This window comes from Zalophus californianus, chromosome 7 (genome assembly GCF_009762305.2).
Source record: "Zalophus californianus isolate mZalCal1 chromosome 7, mZalCal1.pri.v2, whole genome shotgun sequence".
Lineage (NCBI taxonomy): Eukaryota > Metazoa > Chordata > Mammalia > Carnivora > Otariidae > Zalophus > Zalophus californianus.
In genome coordinates, this window is record NC_045601.1 from 82,004,744 (window position 1) to 82,025,984 (window position 21,241).

Here is a 21,241-nt window from a genome sequence, read left to right on the forward strand (position 1 = left end):
CATCCCCGCCAACATCTGTCGTTTCCTGACTTGTTAGTTTTAGCCATTCTGACTGGTGTGAGGTGGTATCTCATTGGGGTTTTGATTTGGATTTCCCTGATGCCGAGCGATGTTGAGCACTTTTACATGTGTCTGTTGGCCATTTGGATGTCTTCTTTGGAAAAATGTCTGTTCATGTCTTCTGCCCATTTCTTGATTGGATTATTTGTTCTTTGGGCATTTAGTTTGATAAGTTCTTTATAGATTTTTGGATACTAGCCCTTTATCTGATATATCATTTGCAAATATCTTCTCCCATTCTGTCGGTTGTCTTTTGGTTTTGTGGACTGTTTCTTTTGCTGTGCAAAAGCTTTTTATCTTGAGGTCCCAATAGTTCATTTTTGCCCTTGCTTCCCTTGCCTTTGGAGATGTTTCTAGGAAGAAGTTGCTGTGGCTGAGGTCGAAGAGGTTGCTGCCTGTGTTCTCCTTCAGGAATTTGATGGACTCCTGTCTCACATTTAGGTCTTTCAATGATTTTGAGTCTATTTCTGTGTGTGGTGTAAGGAAATGGTCCAGTTTCATTCTTCTGCATGTGGCTGTCCAATTTTCCCAACACCATTTGTTAAAGAGACTGTCTTTTTTCCACTGGATATTCTTTCCTGTTTTGTTAAAGATTAGTTGACCATAGAGTTGAGGGTCCATTTCTGGGCTCTCTGATCTTCCACTGATCTATGTGTCTGTTTTTGTGCCAGTACCATACTGTCTTGATGATGACAGCTTTGTAATAGAGCTGGAAGTCTGGAATTGTGATGCCGCCAGCTTTGCTTTACTTTTTCCACATTCCTCTGGCTATTCAGGGTCTTTTCTGGTTCCATACAAATTTTAGGATTATTTGTTCCATTTCTTTGAAAAAAGTGGATGGTATTTTGATGGGGATTGCATTCAATGTGTAGATTGCTCTAGGTAGCATTGACATCTTCACAATATTTGTTCTTCCCATCCATGAGCATGGAACGTTTTTCCATTTCTTTGTGTCTTCCTCAATTTCTTTCATGAATATTTTATAGTTTTCTGAGTACAGATTCTTCGCCTCTTTGGTTAGATTTATTCCTAGGTATCTTATGGTTTTGGGTGCAATTATAAATGGAATCAACTCCTTAATTTCTCTTTCTTCTGTCTTGTTGTTGGTATATAGGAATGCCACTGATTTCTGTGCATTGATTTTATATCCTGGCACCTTACTGAATTCCTGTATGAGTTCTAGCAGTTTTGGGGTGGAGTCTTTTGGGTCTTCCACATAAAGTATCATATCATCTGCAAGGAGTGAGTTTGGCTTCTTCCTTGCCAATTCGGATGCTTTTATTTGTTTTTGTTGTCTGATTGCTGTGGCTAGGGCTTCTAGTACTATGTTAAATAGCAGTGGTGATAATGGACATCCCTGCCGTGTTCCTGACCTTAGGGGGAAAGCTCTCAGTTTTTCCCCATTGAGAATGATATTCGCTGTAGGTTTTTCAAAGGTGGTTTTTTTAAAAATATTGAGGTATGTACCCTCTGTCCCTATACTCTGAAGAGTTTTGATCAAGAAAAGATGCTGTACTTTGTCAAATGCTTTTTCTGTATCTATTGAGAGGATCATATGGTTCTTGTTCTTACTTTTATGAATGTATTGTATAACATTGATTGATTTGTGGATGTTGAACCAACCTTGCAGCCCAGGGATAAATCCCACTTGGTCGTGGTGAATATTCCTTTTAATGTACTGTTGGATCCTATTGGGCTAGTATTTTGGTGAGAATTTTTGCATCCATGTTTATCAGGGATATTGGTCTGTAATTCTTCTTGATGGGGTGTTTGTCTGGTTTGGGGATCAAGGTAATGGTGGCCTCATAAAACGAGTTTGGAAGTTTTCCTTCCATTTCTATTTTTTGGAACAGTTTCAGAAGGATAGGTATTAATTCTTCTTTAAATGTTTAGTAGAATTCCCCTGGGAAGCCATCTGGCCCTGGGCTCCTGTTTGTTGGGAGATTCTTGATGACTGCTTCAATTTCTTTAGTGGTTATGGGTCTGTTCAGGTTTTCTATTTCTTCCTGGTTCAGTTTTGGTGTTGATACATCTCTAGGAATGCATCAATTTCTTCCAGATTATCTAATTTGCTGGCATATAGTTGCTCATAATATGTTCTCATAATTGTTTGTATTTCTTTGCTGTTGCTTGTGATCTCTTTCATTCATGATTTTGTTGATTTGGGTCATTTCTCTTTTCTTTTTGATAAGTCTGGCCAGGTGTTTATCAATCTTTTTAATTCTTTCAAAGAACCGGCTCCTAGTTTCGTTGATCTGTTCTACTGTTCTTTTTGTTTCTATTTCATTGATTTCTGCTCTGATCTTTATTATTTCTCTTTTCCTGTTGGGTTTAGGCTTTATTTGCTGTTCTTTCTCCACCTCCTTTAGGTGTAGGGTTGTGTTGTGTATTTGAGACCTTTCTTGTTTCTTGAGAAAGGCTTGTATTGCTATATACTTTCCCCATAGGACTGCCTTTGCTGTATCCCAAAGATTTTGAACAGTTGTGTTTTCATTTTCATTGGTTTCCATGATTTTTTTTAATTCTTCTTTAATTTCCTGGTTGACCCATTCATTCTTTAGTAGGATGCTCTTTAGCCTCCATGTATTTGAGTTCTTTCTGACTTTCCTCTTGTCATTGAGTTCTAGTTTCAAAGCATTGTAGTCTGAAAATATTCAGGGAATAATCCCAATCTTTTGGTACTGGTTGATACCTGATTTGTGACCTAGGATCTATTCTGTGATCCATTCTGGAGAATGTTCCCTCAGCACTAGAGAAGAATGTGTATTTTGTTGCTTTGGGATGGAATGTTCTGAATATATCTGTGAAGTCCATTTGATCCAGTGTGTCATTTAAAGTCTTTATTTCCTTGTTGATCTTTTGCTTACATGATCTGTCCATTTCAGTGAGGGGGGTATTAAAAGTCCCCCAGTATTATTGTATTGTTGTCAATGTGTTTCTTTGCTTTTGTTATTAACTGCCTTATATAAGTGGCTGCTCCCATGCTAGGGGCATAAATATTTACAATATTGTCTTGTTGGACAAACCCTTTAAGTATGATATAGTGTCCTTCCTTATCTCTTATTACAGTCTTTGGTTTAAAATCTAATTTGTCTGATATAAGGATTGCCACCCCAGCTTTCTTTTGGTGTCCATTAGCATGGTAAATTGTTTTCCACCCTTTCACTTTCAATGTGGGGGTGTTTTTTGGGTCTAAAATGAGTCCTTGCAGACAGCATATCGATGGGTCTTATTTTTTTATCCAATCTGATAGCCTGTGTCTTTGGATTGGGGCATTTAGCCCATTTACATTCAGGGTAGGTGTTGAAAGATGAATTTAGTGCCATTGTATTGCCTGTAATATACAGTAACAGTCACTGTATATTGTTACTGTATATTGTCTGTGTTCCTTTCTGGTCTATGTTGCTTTTAGGCTCTCTCTTTGCTTAGAGGACCCCTTTCAATATTTCTTGTAGGGCTGGTTTTATGTTTGCAAATTCCTTTAGTTTTTGTTTGTCCTGGAAGCTTTTTATCTCTCCTTCTATTTTCAAAGACAGCCTAGCTGGATATAGTATTCTTGGCTGCATATTTTTCTCATTTAGTGCTCTAAAAATATCATGCCAGTCCTTTCTGGCCTGCCAGGTCTCTGTGGATAGGTCTATTGCCAATCTAATGTTTTTACCATTGTAGGTTACAGATCTCTTCTCCCGAGCTGCTTTCAGGATTTTCTCTTTGTCTCTGAGACTCATAAGTTTTACTATTAGATGTTGGAGTGTTGACCTATTTTTATTGATTTTGAGAGGGGTTCTCTGTGCCTCCTGGATTTTGATGCCTGTTTCCTTCCCCAAATTAGGGAAGTTCTCTGCTATAATTTGCTCCAATATACCTTCTGCCCTCTCTCTCTTTCTTCTTCTTCTGGGATCCCAATTATTCTAATGTTGTTTCATCTTATGGTATCGCTTATCTATCCAATTCTGCCCTCATGATCCTGTAGTTGTTTATCTCTTTTTCTCAGCTTCTTTATTTTCCATCATTTGGTCTTCTATATCACTGATTCTCTCTCCTACCTCATTTATCCTAGCAGTTAGAGCCTCCATTTTTTATTGCACCTCATTAATAGACTTTTTGATTTAGACTTGGTTAGATTTTAGTTCTTTTATTTCTCCAGAAAGGGTTTCTCTAATAACTTCCATGCTTTTTTCAAGCCTAGCTAGTATCTTTAAAATCATGATTCAGAACTCTAGTTCTGACATCGTACTAATGTCTGTATTGATTAGGTCCCTGGCAGTCAGTACTGCCTCTTGTTCTTTTTGTTGAGGTGATTTTTTTCCATCTTGTCATTTTGTCCAGAGGAGAATAGATAATGAGAGACCAAAATGCTAACAGGGTACCAATGTCCCCAGAAAATATACACTAAACAAATCAGAAAAGACCTGAAACCAGGGGAAAAGAAAGGGAAAGAAGGAAAAAAGAAAAAGAAAAAGATAAAAACAAAACAAAACAAAACAAACCAGAATATGATCAAATATGATCAGGCTGGTGCATAGATTAGTACTACACACTAGATTTGGGGCGTATTTTCGTCTGTTAGAAGAAAGTGCCTCCCAAAATTTTAAAGAATGAAAAACTTATATATGTACAAAAATAAGGGTTAATACAATGAAGGAATGGAATATGACTGTAAAGATGAAAATCATAAAAGATTTTATAAAAGGAATTGATAAGACAAGAAGTTGGTTGAAAAAAGAAAGAAGAGGATTTAAAAAAAAAAGGGAGAGAATGTGATCAGGCAGGAGACTAGAACAAAGCCATACACTAGAGATTTAGGGTATATTTTGATCTGTTAGAAGAAACTGTATCTCAAAATTTTAAAGAGAGAACAACTTATATATATATATAGCAAAAATAAGGGTAACTACTATGAAGGGATAGAATATGACTCTAAAAATGAAAAATAAAAAATATTTTTTAAAAAAGGGATTGATAAGATGTTGGTTGAAAAAGGGAAAAAGAAAAATTAAAAAACAAATAGAAAAGACAGTTAAAAAAATTAACTTTGAAAGACTAAAGAATCACGGTAAAAAAAAATCATGAATTCTATGTGCAGTATTCCCCTAGCGCTGGAGTTCTCCCGTTCTCCTTGATTGGTAAACTTGGTCTTGGCTGGCTGTTCTTGCTGATCTTCTGGGGGAGGGGCCTGTTGCCATGGTTCCCAAATGTCTTTGCCGGAGGCAGAATTGCCCCGCCCTTGTCGGTCCAGGCTAAGTAATCTGCTCGGGTTTGCTCTGGGGAGCTTTTGTTCCCTGCAAGCTTTCCGTACAGCTTTGGAGGACAATAGTGAAAATGACGGCCTCCCAATCTCCGCCTCAGAGGAGCCGAGAACTTGGGGCCCCACTCCTCAGTGTGCCCCCAGAGAAAAGCAGTCAATCACTCCCGTCTCCCCGGTCTCCAGCCGCACTCTGTGCTCACTCGGCCTGTGACTGAGCGTTTCTATCTCTGGCACCCGACCCCGTGTGGAGTCTCCAAACCCAGGAGATCCCTGCGGTGCGCTCCCGTGCCACTCCTCCCCGGGGGAGGAAGGGGAGTCTCCCCGGCTCTGCCGCTTGTTGGGTCCCTGCTGGAGGAGCAGTGGCCAACTGTGTCGCCGATCACAGTTTATGGTAACCCCGAGCTGAGAGCCCGCGCCTCGGCTCCGTCTCTGCAGCCGGCTTCCCCGCTCCGATACCTGGGAGCTCTGCCGCACTCAGGCACCCCTGGTCTTTCTGTGACCCCGAGGGTCCTGAGACCACACTGTCCTGCGAGGGTTCCACCCCCTGCTTAGCCACTGGAGCGACGTCCCTCAGCGGAGCCGACTTCTAAAAGTTCCAATTTTGTGCTCCACGGCTCTAGCACTTGCCAGAAGCAGCTGATGCCCCCTCCCCCGCCATCTATCCTCCCCAATATTGCCTCGGATTCACTTCTCCGCACGTCCTACCTTCCAGAGAGTTGTTGCTTCTCTGTTCAGAGAGTTGTTGCCATTCTTTTCTTCGATCTCCTGTTGAGTTTGTAGGTGTTCAGAATGGTTTGATCCCTATCCAGCTGAATTCCTGAGACCAGACAAAATCCAGGTCTCCTACTCCTCTGCCATCTTGCTCCACCCCTATTTATATTTTTTTAATCAAATAGTATTTAAGGAAAGTATTTGGGTCTGATTATAGTTAGGAAACTCAGAGATTTCATAGGTTCAAGTCATCAGCAATGAACAAGATTTAGATTAAGAGACGTTTTATAAAGTCACTAAGTTAAAAACATGGCACCAATCAACTCAGGTTTCCAATAACTTGTATCATTGATAAAAGAATATATCTTTTGTCTTGATCCACTGGATAGCGATGGTGCCCTAGTAGGTATTTCAATATTTTTTCCCCAGTGCCTATCGATCTCTGTCAAGAATTTGTGCAAACATCATGGGACAATTCCAAGCCACTTCACCAAGAGACAAGAGAGTTTCCCTCTTCTGAAGTTGTCAGCTGCTAGTCTGAAACCAAGTAATATATGACATATGACTATTTCCCAAGATAACTGACTTGTTTTATTATCCGAAGTTAAACCCTTTCATATGCCTCCCAAGATCCTGACTGGCTCAGAAGCACATGAAGTAAATGCATGTAACAAATCCCTTATTTTGAACATGAGTAGAGAACATATATTTCTTATTAGTAGAAAACTCGAATTCTCATCGGACTAAACAAAGGTTTAAAAGAAATGTATGTATTCATGGTTTGAAGGGGGGCTAAATATTTAGCCTTCTCAGGGCACCCTCATGTCTCTTCTAGCTCTGAGGACCAGATAAAACCCACTGGTTCCCAGTATCTGACCAGGGGTCTGGTCTTACCATGTTGTGAGTCAACCCTATTCAGTCTTTCAGCATACAAATGTAAACTTGGACAAATGCAAAAGCTAGTCTTTATCTTCTTTTTAAGATTTACTTTTATTTATTTGAGAGAGAGAGAGCGAGAGAGAGAGCGCACAGGGGGAGGGGCAGAGGGAGAAGGAGAGAGAGAGAATCCCAAGTAGACTCCCTGATGAATAAGGAGCCTGCAGGAGTATGTGTGTGTCGGGAGGGGGGGGGATCAGGGCAGGGGAGGGGGTTGAATCTCATGACCCATGAGATCATGACCTGAGCCAAAACCAAGAGGCAGACATTGAATCGGCTAGCCTACCCAGGTGCCCCTCAAAACTAATCTTTAAAGAAGACTTGGTCTCCATATCTAAAAGGGGAAAATGCGTCAAGTGAAAGTTGCTCCAGACATATAAGTCAATATTCCTATTATACTTATTATACTCATTTTTCCTCTGTAGCTCAACTCATCACCCCCGAAGCAGGGAAAGATCTAATTCAGATGTAGTCATTGATTGAACCAAAAGTGAACACTTGACTCATGTGTTCTTAGAGCAAAAAGTTGTGCCCACACATAACTGATCTTATCTGATCAGATTTCATTTTGTAAAACTTAGAAAAAAGGGACACAGAAGGAAGCAGACAGTTGGGATTGAGGAGATCACAGGGGAAGCATTGGAGCTGGTCACCTAGTTATACCGTGTGTTTAACTAGAGTATGAGCAAGTGAGGGAAGGAGATGTAGGGATGTATTATGGGGGGCTTAGAATGGGAGGGACTATTGGCCCTATGAGGTAGTATGAGGCTTTTAGGTCTTTATTCCCAAGTTCTCTTGGTGCCTGGAAATGTCTTCTATCCCCAGTGTTTGCGAGAGCCCCTCATGCTTTCAACTTGATTTAGAAGGAGCAATTTCTGTTCCTTGCAACCAAAAGAGTCTTGACTGAAACAAAGATAAAGACATTATTATAAAATCCCAAAGATTTGGAGGCCAACTGATAATAGCAGTATGCTTTATACAGAATGCTGGTCCCTTCTGCTCAAGCCCCGGCACTCTTGCCAACAACAGAGCGGCGCCTAGAACAAACTTTAAATCTCTGGGGCACAGATTGTTTACCTGCAAAATGGGAGAGGAGAAAGAGGATTGAATTGCACTATAGGTGAATTTCCCTCAAGTTTTCACATTCTTGGAATCTACCAATTTTGTTGAACTTCAAGTGGGTATAGCTATTTGGTTTCTTTACTTTTTATATTGGTACCAACTCAGAGGAGAGACAGGCTGGGATAAGAAATGGAAGTTCCCGTATGCTTCAGTCACCCATGGTGAGAGCCCCTTCTCTAGGATTTGGAAGTTTCTACTCAGAGTATCTTCTGTTCTCTAATAGTAATAGACAGTCAACTCCTTTCCTTTCAGTAAAACAGCTGGAAGGGGAGTGGAGGCCTTATCTGATCATCTCTGGCTAAAATGGCCTTATGGATATAGAGTAGGATTTAAGGATACTTAGAGGCACACTGGAGGGTTCTCTTATTGCTCTTCTTCTCGGCCTCCTCCCCCTGTGCTCTCCTTCCTTCCCCCTACCCAGCTCAGATTTTACACCTTAAATTCCATGAGTGATGGTAAGCACTGGCCTCTAGGCGCTAGAGTCTCATTCAAGACTTCTAATTTAAAATTAAAATTCTCTCTGGAGATGGACTAATAGCAAGTTTTCTCCTTCTTCCAGGGGAGATAATCTTGGATTACCTGGATGGGCCCAATTTAATCACAAGAATCCTTAAAAGCAGAGAAACTTTCCATGCTGTGGTCAGAATAAGGGGGACATGTGACTACGGCCAGAGAGATGCAATGTCACCAGCACTAAAAGTGGAGAAGGGGACCACAAATCAAGAAATGGACGTAGTCTCTAAGGCTGGAAAAGTCAAGGAAACAGATTCTCTCCTAGACTTTCCAGAAAGTAATGCAGCCCTGTTTACATCTTGATTTTAGCCCAGGGAGACCTGTGTTGGACTTCTGACCTACAGAATTATACATAATAAATTGCATTCAGCCACTAAGTTTGTGGTAATTTCTGACAGCAGGAATAGAAAACCAATATGGTCTATATGACTATGAGCTCCACAGTGTTCGCCTTTTCTCCAGAATTACAGTCTAGATTCCTGATGATCAAAGTACAGTTGGCAACTTTTTGTGATCTGTAGTCTAGAGCTCTTTGCACTGAACCAGAACCCAGAATGTCAGAGTGGAAAGAAGACCAGGCCAGGGTTTAAGTTCAGGCTCTATGCTTGGTAATTATGTAACCTGCAGTGAGTCACTTAAACACCTCGGCTCCAGTTTCCTCAACTCTACCTTAAGGACTTTGAAGTAAGATAACTTCTATTTCATTTTAGTGCTGGCCCTTGATGATTTCTCTGAGGGCTTGCCTTATGCTGGGGTAAGTGTTAATGGGACACTCTGTCTAAATGGCCCCACCCACCAGGAAGTGGTTTACATATATGTAAACCACTTTCCATTAAACACACACTGTTTAATGGAAAGTTCCACGAGGAACAGTACTATGTCTCATACTTAATTTTCAAGTGTAGTTTTGCTTGTTTGGTGAAGGACGGGCGTATAAAAGTGTTTGTCAAGGGGAAATATTTTATCCTAATTTTTGATTCCTCCATAAGGAGTGACATTTGAGGACCATTTAAGGTGTGAGAGAGAGTAAATCAAATCAAGGACCCAAAACTTCCAGTTTAATTTTCAGCAGAATAGTAATTATTTATTTTACAGTTATTGTAGAGCAGAATTATTGATCCCACAACTACACTTCATTATGAAATACAGATTCTTTGATAATGTATCTTTTTCTTATTTTTATCTCATCAAGAGTTTTGCCTTTGTAGTTGGCATAGCAATTATTCTTTCCCTTAGAATAGTCTGTACTATGTTTCTGACATGCTATTTACTTTAATCTGCCTCAATATATTTATTTACATTTTTGACTCATTTGATTACTTTCATTGACTTTTTTACTGATGGAATTTTAAAAACCTATCAACAAAACCTAAACCTTCCTTAAGTTCTTTTTGGTTATTTTGCCAATAATAATATCTGTTAGTGGTTGCTTGTTTACTATATGTTGAATGGCTTTGGTTCCTGAGGTAGAGGAACTATGTTTTAGTTTTGGAATTATTTTGACATCAATTACAAAACCTTTACTTCTGAAATTCATATTTCCTTTGTTGTCAGGCAAATGAACATTGGGAGACTGAATGAATTAGAGAAGAACCTTACTTAAGTTGTTTTTTTTAACTGAATATCAAAACTTTGTATGAAATGTACAAAACCTAGCCTTAGAGTCATGCTGAGATCCATGTAAACTGATATTTAACATTCGGGACCATATAATTATAGAATGTCATAGTTGGCAAGGACTCTAAACTACAGTTATTATTATTTTTATTATAAACATTTATTTCAAGCTTTTCGAGTCAAATGTTTACCAAATCTACTAAAATAATTAGATTAGAAAATTAAATAAGCTTAGAATAGATAATCCATTGTATCTGAATAATAAAAACAACTCCAAAGGGAATTTACATTTAATTTATAGCCCTTTTTGCATTTACATTTTGGATTGCTAATACTTCATGCTGACCCCAAGTCTAAAACAAGTCACTGAAGTGACCATTTAGGGATTGACCCAGCAGTGGAAAGAACACTTGGCACTGGACCCAAAGGCTGGGATACCTGCCCAACAGCTAGCTCTTCCTACCTGTGCAATCTTGTGTCAGATATTTCATTTCTCAGGTCTCTAGTTATTTCATAGTCCAAATAAGGCTCTTGATCATCAGCTGAGAGCCTCATCAGTAATACATTCTTTAGAGAAAATGCCCAGAATATAGCAGGCATTCAACAAATCATTTTGTTCTTGCATATATTCCATTTGGTTCCTAAAGCATGATACTTCCATAACACTCTTCCAGAAAAATCTGAGTGTTGTTCATGGCATACCTTATGTTCTGTGGGACTTAATGCTTTATGTTCCATGATGTCCTGCATGTTAGAATATTCATTTAATTAGTGGGTTACCTCACCTGCATTGTAGGCATGGTGCTAAGAGTGAGATCATCTACATAAAAGTACTACAGATACAAGGCTACTGTATTGTTTGCTAGGAATCTTAGATGCACTTTTCTTAGCCATTTGTACTAGTGCATAGGAATTTGTGACACAAAGTTTTGTATTTGCTTCATTTGTGAGTCTATTTTCTCTTTCTCATTTATTTCCAACTTATGTTATATTTCTTCATTTTATATAACTTTGTATAATGTTATTTCTGTTTTAGAACAAGGTGGGATACTAACAAACACATACATATATGTGTGTGTATGCATGCACACTGACTAATATCATAATTACTGATTTTAAAATTATACACGACAAAGAAAGAAGTGAGCTTTAGAATTCTGTCTAATTTGTACATGGTAAACTTCTGATTGTCCTTAGCAGTTGGATATAACAGCTTTGGATAAATAAGAATTCATTTTGGGCATCAGGCCGGGAAATTTTCCCCTTAGAAACATTGCATGCCTAATTTATGAAAGGATTGAGTCTATATTCTCTAAGTTTATTTATGTATGCTTATAACAAAGTGTTTGCAACACATTGTACTTCAGACTAAACCAATTAGCATTTAATTGCTTCAATGATGATTTTCAATTTTTTAACTATGTGAATGAGGGAACTTCACCCAACAGATCTACCTGGGGTCTTCCCAGCTGTCCCAGGCAAAGCATAATTCTAGAGCTTGTTGCCCATTTGCATCTGGAATATATTCCTGCAAGAGAGCATGGGGATCTTTCTGAGGCCTGGGTTTCTTCAGAGGTACTGTTTTGAGAGATGTGATACCCCGGCAAATAATATTTCAGCTTAATATTGGACTTATTTACAAATTTGGCTCTAATGATACTTTTTTTGAGGATTCACCACCCACCAGGATCCCTGATCCTTCCTTCCTTCCATCTTTCTTTTTCTTTCTTTCTTTCTTTCTTTCTTTCTTTCTTTCTTTCTTTCTTTCTTTCTTTCTTTCTTTCTTTCTTTCTTCTTTCTTTCTTTCTTTCTTCCTTTCTCTCTCTTTCTTTCTTTTTCTCTTTCTTTCTTTCTCTCTCTCTTTCTTTCTTTCTTTCTTTCTTTCTTTCTTTCTTTCTTTCTTTCTTTCTTTCTTTCTTTCTAGATTTAGAGAGAGCTTTCTTTCTTTCTAGATTTATTTGAGAGAGAGAGAGAAAGAGAGAGAACAAGTGCAGGGGGGGGGCAGATGGAGAGGGGTAGAATCCCAAGCAGACTTCCCACTGAGCACAGAGCCCTATGCGGGACTCAATCTCACAACCCTGAGATCATGACCTGAGCCAAAATCAAGAGTCGGAAACTTAACGGAATGAGACACCCAGGCGCCCTTCCCTGACTTTTTCTAATTCACTTCCACTTGTTGTCTAAACTCTTTCTACGTTGGGTCCACATTTATCTTCCTCCAGCTGGCACATCAATTTCTGGACACACACACACAGTATATCGGTAAGCATATACAATATACATTGCTTATATTCCTTCTAAACTTCAAAAAAGATATTTATGAAAATAAAATGACAACTGAGCAGTATTTTGTTTTATCTTGTTTTCCTAAAACATAAACCACTTAAAAAAGGAACAGAACATACCTGATCCAATGTTTTGTACCAGTACATCTTATTTACTTCAATCTTATAAGAGAAATAAATATAAATGTAAGCACATTTTTTGTTGGCACAAAATCCTTTAAAAACTAATGCTTTTATTTTCTTTCTTTTGTTTTTCCCAGTTTTCATGCCACCTATTACATTGTTCCATTCTCTGCATACTAATTAACCTGGAGACTGCCTTAAAATAGCATATGCTGAATGTTTATGGGACCTTGAGAGCTTTATGAACAGGTTCATTCTATGGGTTGCAAAAACAGCCTGAAGTCTATAAATGGTTAGTCATTTAATCAATTCTAAGAAAGCCAGCACCCACAAAGAGGGGCGAAAGTCATAACATTTATTTTCTTTAAAATCTTCTATAGACTTTAACTCAATATGGCAAATTTCAAATATTAATTTCTTCAATTCTCCCTTCTCCAAAGCAATGAGCTCCCCATCACTAGAAATATTCAAACAGATAATAGACTGTGATGTCAGGAATATAAAGATCTCCTGAAATAGGTGTGTGAAAACATTTTGAATGTGTCAAGCATTAGGCAAAAAGGACTATTTAAGAACATGAGCTTAACTTCACTGTACTATTTTGTCTGCCATGGTCTTCCTCGAGTCTAAGATTCAATACTTGAGAATTTAGCTTTTTTTTTTCTTAATATGGATAACCAAAAGTGCTTTCTACGCATAATGTCAGCCAACTCTACTTCCTAACTAGCTCTTACGCCTCAAGTATTAAAATATCAAAATATGTGTGTGAAGATCCAATAAAAACACTTGAAATTTTAGGAAAGAGATATTGGAAGTCCTTTGGGATGTATAAGTGAACAGGATGACTAAGTTTATTTGTAACTTCCAGTTTGGTTGGATGCCCGGGCAAATTCAATTGCTACTATATATGAAGTAAAATTTGGGGACGTGAAAATGTCCTCTTACCGGTTCTATTATTTATGACATTTCTTAGTTTTTTTTTGATATAAGAAATAATAAGAAAAATATTTTCATGGAGGTTAAGATATTGCAATAATAATAATAGTTAATATATAGTGAAAGTTTACTATTTGCAAAGCACTGTTCTTAAGGACTTTGTAGGTCTTCCTTCATTAATTTTCACAATGTCCTTCTGAGATTATTAATTTGATGATCTCCTTTTCATTGATGAGAAAACTAAAGCCCAGAGACCTGAAACAACTCACCTAAGGTCATTTGGAAGGGATGCATATGGTCAGGATTCAAATGCAGGCAATCTTGTGCTAGAATCTGTGCTTTTTACCACATACCATGCTATCTTCCACATAATTCAAATCCAACAAGACTTGGGTTCAAATCCTGACTAGAGCTTGTATCAGCTGAGTAACCCTGGAAACTGGGTCTCAGTTTTCTCCTCTGTAACACAAGCACAGTAATACCTGTCCTACTGGGTTGTTATTAAGAATAAATGAGATCATCTACATAAACACACAGCAGAGTACCCGGCACAAAGTAGATACTACTATAAAATGTCAGATGCTTCTTTTTCCCCTAACGCAATGGAGTTAAAAAAATTTATGAAAAATAAAAAACTCCCCCTACCATATGATCTTTACAAAGCCTAGTTAAAACATTAAATAGCAAATGGCTTGCTTACTCATTCTCTATATCCTTTAAGACTATTGTAAAGAAAGCAGAAAATACTTACCTGTCAAGCATAGAAACTTGTCTATTTTTTTCCTCTCCTTTCCTCTCTTTTCCCCTGCTACTGCTCAATGGTGATGTTTTTATGATAGGATGGGCTGGGATTGGAGCTGAGGCAGAAACAGTTGAATCTGTGGTTCTTTTTGAAATTTTCATTATAAGCTCACGAATGCTCCTTTGATTAGATTTTGTTATACCTTTTCTTGAAAAGATCATTGTTTACTGTCTCTTAAATGAGAAATTACACAATACAGATTCCACATCTTGTAATAAGTGAACCCCCTAGTGAACATTACTTTAAGAAGAGAATCATCTATTCAGGATTTTGTGGTGAAACTGGCACATGGAGGAGAGATCTGTGTGTTAGATGTCATTCAGATATGCTTCTCCAGCAGTAACTGGGTCTGTTGATGTAGATGAGGGGTTCAGGCATCTCCGATATCTAAATCTGAGGGCTGTGAGGAGGGAAAAGTACAATGAACTCAGAATTCCTCCATCTGTTGAGTCCCTCGGTGTCAGGCTCTAAAGGAGCCAAGCTTGTGGTGAGATGGTTGAAAAAAATGTGCCCTTGTCCTTCCACTGTTGTCCTTTAGAACAGTTTAGCTTGAACATCTTTAACATATCATACACTTATCTGGTATTGAATACATGGAAAAAAGTCAGCACTGTGCTCTGTGGGTCATAGGCTGTGGTTTGGCAGGATGTGTGCATGGATTCCCAGGCCACTTAAACCCACGTGAGTAATGGTAACCAAACCCCTTTTCCATTTCCCACCCATACGCATGTCTGCAGAAGAAAAAGACTAAACAAAATGTTCTTTTTTTATCTTAAATGAAAACAAATAGAAAAATGAGTGGCAGAAAGATCTGGTCCAGTTTACTGTAAATGTCTCTGGAAAGAGGCCCTATCACAGTGAGCGAGAAATCCTTTGTTCTCAGGTTTGAAATACCAGTACACTTTCAGTGAATATTTAACCTGTGAGCTCCTCTCAATAGAAATGAAGTTCTCACTGAGTAAATCCCTTGCTGCAAAAGGTGTTGTGGGTCACTGGAGTGGGAGGCCTGCCTTCAGAGAGCTTGCAATTTTCCTTTTAGTCATTTTATTTACAATTTTATGGTTGTCTTCTGGATAAAGATAGCAGAAGTAACAGAAGAGTTTGTATCTGCTCCCCTTCAAAATTCTACTGGAGGAATGGCAAGGGCATAAAACAGAAAGAATACCAAAAGGATGAAGAGAGCGAGAGGAAGGGGATAACAGCAGGTGAGAGGACAACGAGTGTTTGGAAGCTGGAAATTAGAGGATTTGTAACAGGTTTAAGGGTGAGATGCAGCTGGAAGTGTCTATGGGAAGGATAGCCAGGAAAGAAAGCTGAATTTCTCCTGCAGAATTTAGCAAGGGGTCAGGAAATGGAGGCGCCCAAGTACCGCAAAGTCATGGGGCCAAAACCAGGAGGGTTCTATGCAAGTTTGTACAGGAAGCAAACTCCCGGATCTTCGTTCCCTCCTGGAGCACTGCTGAGCCCTTCTCTACCAATACCAAGGCCTGGAGATTTATTTCTTTGGAGTCATTACACCAGATTCGTTCTTGATTTAGGGAGATAATGGGCAGGAGTGAGCTGCTGAGCTGAAAAAGGGAATCAAGTGAAGTCTATACTGGATGGTGAGCCACACTGCCCCCATCTGGTTGCCTCCCAGAATGCTGGTTCTCAGGCGTTCTCTTCCCAGGCAGGCGATGGAAGAATCTTTCTCTGAAGAAACTGAAGGGGCTCTAGCGTTCTGACATTTGGAGAAATCTCCTAAAAATCCATCCTATTGCTTACTCACCCTCTGATGAAGCCCACCCCTTGACAACTCCCTCATATTCCCTTCCCTTCACCTCCCTCAGTATGGAAAACATCCAGTTATCCTTGGTTAGCCTCACTTTTAAACATGAACTGATATCCAAGGATCACCAAGAAATATTCAATAGAAGTCTCTTTCACTTAATAGAGACCATAATAAATGAACAGAAAAAGGACGTAAATGCAAAGAAAGGAATAGAAAAAAATAAAAAAAACCCTAAAGTTTAAAATCCTCAAAGAGATAAAAATCATTGCATCCATAGTATTAGAATAGGATGCAGTGAAGAGTAACATTGAGAAGCAGGAAAAAAAAAAAAAAACTTCTGGGTATTAAAAATACAATACTCCAAATTAAAATTCAATAGAAGGCAATATTAAAGAAATGTCTAAGAAAGCAGAATGAAACATAGAAAGACAAGATAAAAGGTATGAAAAAATTGAGGTTCAATCTAGGTTCTAAGAGGTCCTCAGAGAACAACATTCACTTAAGAGAAATTATGAATAGAGGACCAGAAAATTGGAAGAAATTTCAAATAATCCATATAAGGACATAAATCAAATGTCCAGAAAAAAAAAAAAGACCCACAGCAAGATTTATTAGGAAGTAGAGAGAAGATTCTGAAAAAAATCTAGGTTGATAAAACGTCGTCTTTTCCATCGAGGGCTAGGAATGGCATAAACTGCTCAAAGAAACTGTGAGCTAGAAAATAATGAAGAAATACTTCCAAAATTATGACTCTAAGTTATATCCTCCCTGGCAATTATAGTACTGGATCATTCAAGTTTTCAAAAAATCATCTGTCCTGCATTCTTTCTTAAAGAACTACCGAAGGTTTTAAGAAATAGAAGTAGGGGACCCAGAAAACATGAGACAAAGGATTTTCAAGATAGTGACCAAGTGGAAGTCTGAGTTATTCCTGTTAACAGTTATTTGCATAGTCATAATAATGTAAACACTGATTATCATTTTAGCCAAAAATTTGATATAATCATATCAGGAAAATAGGGAGAGGTGAAGGAGGTTATCATCATTGGTGGTGTTGGGAGTGGGGGTTGCAGTGTAAGAGAGGAGAATCCTGACTTATCATAATAGGACATAATGTTTAAAATCAATAAGTCAAGGAATCGCAGCAGAAGCACATTATTTAGTGTTACAGAGTGGATGACTGTAAGATTTGCTGCAAGCGTGAAATTAGTTGCTTCCAGGGGAATGAACCTGGTTTTGGTAAAGATTAGGTAAGTTTTCTTCTTTTATGGCTTTTTAGTGCTATCAGAATTTTTAAAACTAAGTTCCCGAATGACATAAAAATAAATATAAAAAAAGCATGTAATGTTTTCTTATTTTATCAATCAGGATAGATTAGGTTATGTTGTAGTAACAAATAACTCCAAAATTTTAGTAGCTTGGTGCAGGAAAATTTATGTGTATGCCTCATGTCCAACATGGGTTAGGGGAAGTCTTGGATTTCCACTTCTGTAGTCACTTAGGAACCAGGGATGGAGGCTTTATGTCAACTGCACTTTCATAATCATTGTAGTACTGACAAGGAAATTCTGGAGGTTTCTAATTGGCAATTGAGTGCTCTGGCAGAAATGCTACGCATTATTTCTGCTCACCAACTTACTGGTCAAAGTTAGCCACCTGGTCACACCCAGGCTCAAGAATATTAGGAAATTCCCACCCAGAACCAAAAACTGCAGTCAAGAAATGGGCAGAGGACATGGAGAGACATTTCTCAAAAAAAGACGTCCAAATGGCCAACAGACACATGAAAAACGCTCAACATCACTCGGCATCAGGAAAATACAACTGAGGAAAGAACAGATGTTGGTGAGGATGGGGGGAGAAAAGGAAACTCTCTTATGCTGTTGGTGAGAATGCAAACTGGTGCAGCCACTCTGGAAAACAATATGGAGGTTCCTCAAAAAGTTAAAAATAGAGCTACCCTAGAACCCAGCAATTGCACTACTAGGTATTTATCCAAAGGATACAAACATAGTGATTCGAGGGGACACCTGCACCCAAATGTTTATAACAGCAACATCCACAATAGCCAAACTATGGAAAGAGCCCAGATGTCCATCAACAGATGAATGGATAAAGAAGATGTGGTACACGCACACACACTCCGGAATATTATGCAGCCATCAAAAAGAATGAACTCTTGCCATTTGCAGTGACATGGATGGACTAGAGGGTATTATGCTAAGCAAAATAAGTCAGTCAGAGAAAGGCAAATACCGTATGATCCCACTCATATATGGAATTTAAGAAACAAAACAGATGAACATAGGAGAAGGGAGGGAAAAATAAAATAAGACAAAACAGAGAGGGAGGCAAACCATAAGAGACTCTTAACTATAGGGAACACACTAAGCGTTGCTGGAGGAAAGGTGGGGGGATGGGGTAACTGGGTGATGGGCATTAAGGAGGGCACGTGAGGTAATGAGCATTGGGTGTTATATGAAACTGATGAATAACTAAATTCTAACCCTGGGGAGAAAAAAAAGAATACTAGGAAATTCAGTGCTCCATGTGCACAAAAGGTGAGGAGAACTAGGTATCAGTGAGCAGAATGAGTGACCATTCCATGCATTTTTCCATTTTGCTTTAGTCTTTTTTCCCTATCTCTCTCCTTTCAAACTTCTACCTTTCAAATCAAGTAATCAGTGTTAACTAAGTGAATGTTTTTCTATTCTTTATGTTTTTATAAAAATGCAGCCATGAGATATATATATATATATATATGTTGCTGTCTAACTTGTTTTTCTTACTTAGCAATATACTGTATTTTCTTTTTCTTTTGTTTGTTTTTTGTACTGTATTTTCTAAGGTCAAAATATTTTGATGTCACTGACTGTACATACTATAGCATGAATATACTACAACTCATTTAATCAATCTCCTACTGTAGATATTGAGGCTGTTTATAGATTTTGTCACAGAAAACAGAGGATCAATGAATATTCTTGTACATGCATCTTTCTATGTTGGAATTTTATTCTTTTAAGGTGACACCCAGAAGTGGGATTGTTGTGTCAAACAATAGGTGGTTTTACATTTTGAATAGTCATCACCGAATTACTTTCCTTTGAGATTGTTGCAATTTATATTTCCACCAGCAAAAATCAAATTGCCCACTGAACAGCCATCCTTATGAGCACCATGCAATCTTTCTTTTTCCTTTTTCTAAGTTCCTTTCACTAAATTGGTGGGTTAAAGTTTAAGAAGATATGACAAATGTACTTGGAGTGACTGATGGTGAAGAGAATATGTAAACAAGAGAAAAATGAAGTGTTAAGGCAGTACAAAAGATTCTCAAGGGGAAGACAGTTCTTGAACTATAAGGAAGTCAAAGAACATTCCAGAGGCAGAGAACAACACAAACAACCTCCCAGAGGCAAGGATGCTGTTGCCGAATTTGCTGAACAGCAAGATAGGCTCGCCTGAAGTGGAAAACACATGGTGGACAATGAAGGGAAACACAGTGCTGGGCTGGTAGGGTGGGAGAGGATTGTTCTAGGTGTTATGATAAGGCAGAGAAATTTAGACCTGAAATGGAAGGGAAAAGTCAGTGAGCCTTGATTTCTCCATGGAAAAATGACGTAGAAGTCAAGTGCTCTGGAGAGCTTTTTGGTAGGAGGCTGCAAGTAGATTGAATGGAGACAAGCCAGGATGGGTTGTACTAATAGAGGCACGGACAGGGTTCAAATGTCCCAATCCACGTCTCCTAGCATGGAGGAGACACAATTTTGCTTAAAGAAAGAACACGGTGACATAGAGATAAACTGTAGTTTTTGTTTGTTTTACAACCCTTGAAACCGTACCAGAATGGCAAAAACAAAAGAGCAGAAATGTGAGGGAAATCAGGCTACACGGAGAAGCAAAGGAATGAATAAGACTAATTCAGAACATGCCATGTAAGAAGAAAGCAACATTAAACAGCAAAAGGCAACAAATAATTTGGCAAAGACATTCTCTGTATAAACACAGCTGTCAGAGAACAGGAGAACTCAAAGCAAAACCACCTCCTAGAATGAGTAATATAATGTACAGCTACTCTAGGAAGGAAAACTATTATGTAGGTTAAACTTTTGATGTATTTTTGGCTGGTGAATACAATGTAAGTATAATTCCTTCATAACTTAGATGGTTTAGATAGGTCTTTTCTTTTTTATTGGATATCTATTATGGCCTTTGTTTTAGACTGGGAGGAAAACAGAAATGCTATTTTTAGAATGTGGTATGAGACCTCAGAGTAACATGATCATCATAGAAACTAACAGGAAAAGTCGATTGCAGATGATACACAGGATTGTGTGTGAAGATGTATATTATATGTGCAGATACACACACACACACACACACACACCCCTTTCCTGGCAATGAAGTAGCCACGTCGGTTGCAGGTTAATAAAAGTTAAGCACATTTTAAAATCAAACAACAAAAAACAGGTTTCGTTTTTTTAATATTGAAATGCAACTAATGACTTTCTTGAAATTTTTTCCGTTTTTTGATCTCTTTCTGTACCAATACAGGAGGTGCCATTTTGGCCCACAGTCTTTTCATTCTTGAAGGACACTGAATTCTCAATTAAAATAGAATAACAAACAATGACTTTAAATAGGTAACTCCGCAGGGATTTCTTTGGACATTTTATTGCCTAGGGATGGGGAATGTAATGTTCGTGATGACTACCTCTGGCTCTCCTTTCTCCACACTTGTTTCGTCTGCTGGCTCTGGCTCATGGTTCCCATCATGCATGCTGTTGGGTGGTAGCTCTGGGTAATGTGACCAGTCGTCTCTCTTCTCTCAGAGCCCACTTCTTTCGAGTGACACCCTCCTTCACCACTTGCCATTTACATTCTTCTTTTGTCCATTCCTTCTGCATCAGTGTAAGATATGAAAGATAATAAATGTCACACTGGTTCTGTCTTTCTGGCAGTTCTGTTGTTCAATCAACGCATCATCTTATTTTTGACAGCAGCATCAAAGGGCATTTTGTGGAAAGCCATGCATCGCTTAGTGACATCAACATTATAAGGTGAGAAGTTTCACCTCCAAAACAAAGGTTTCTAAGCTGTCTTGGTTTTGAATGTTA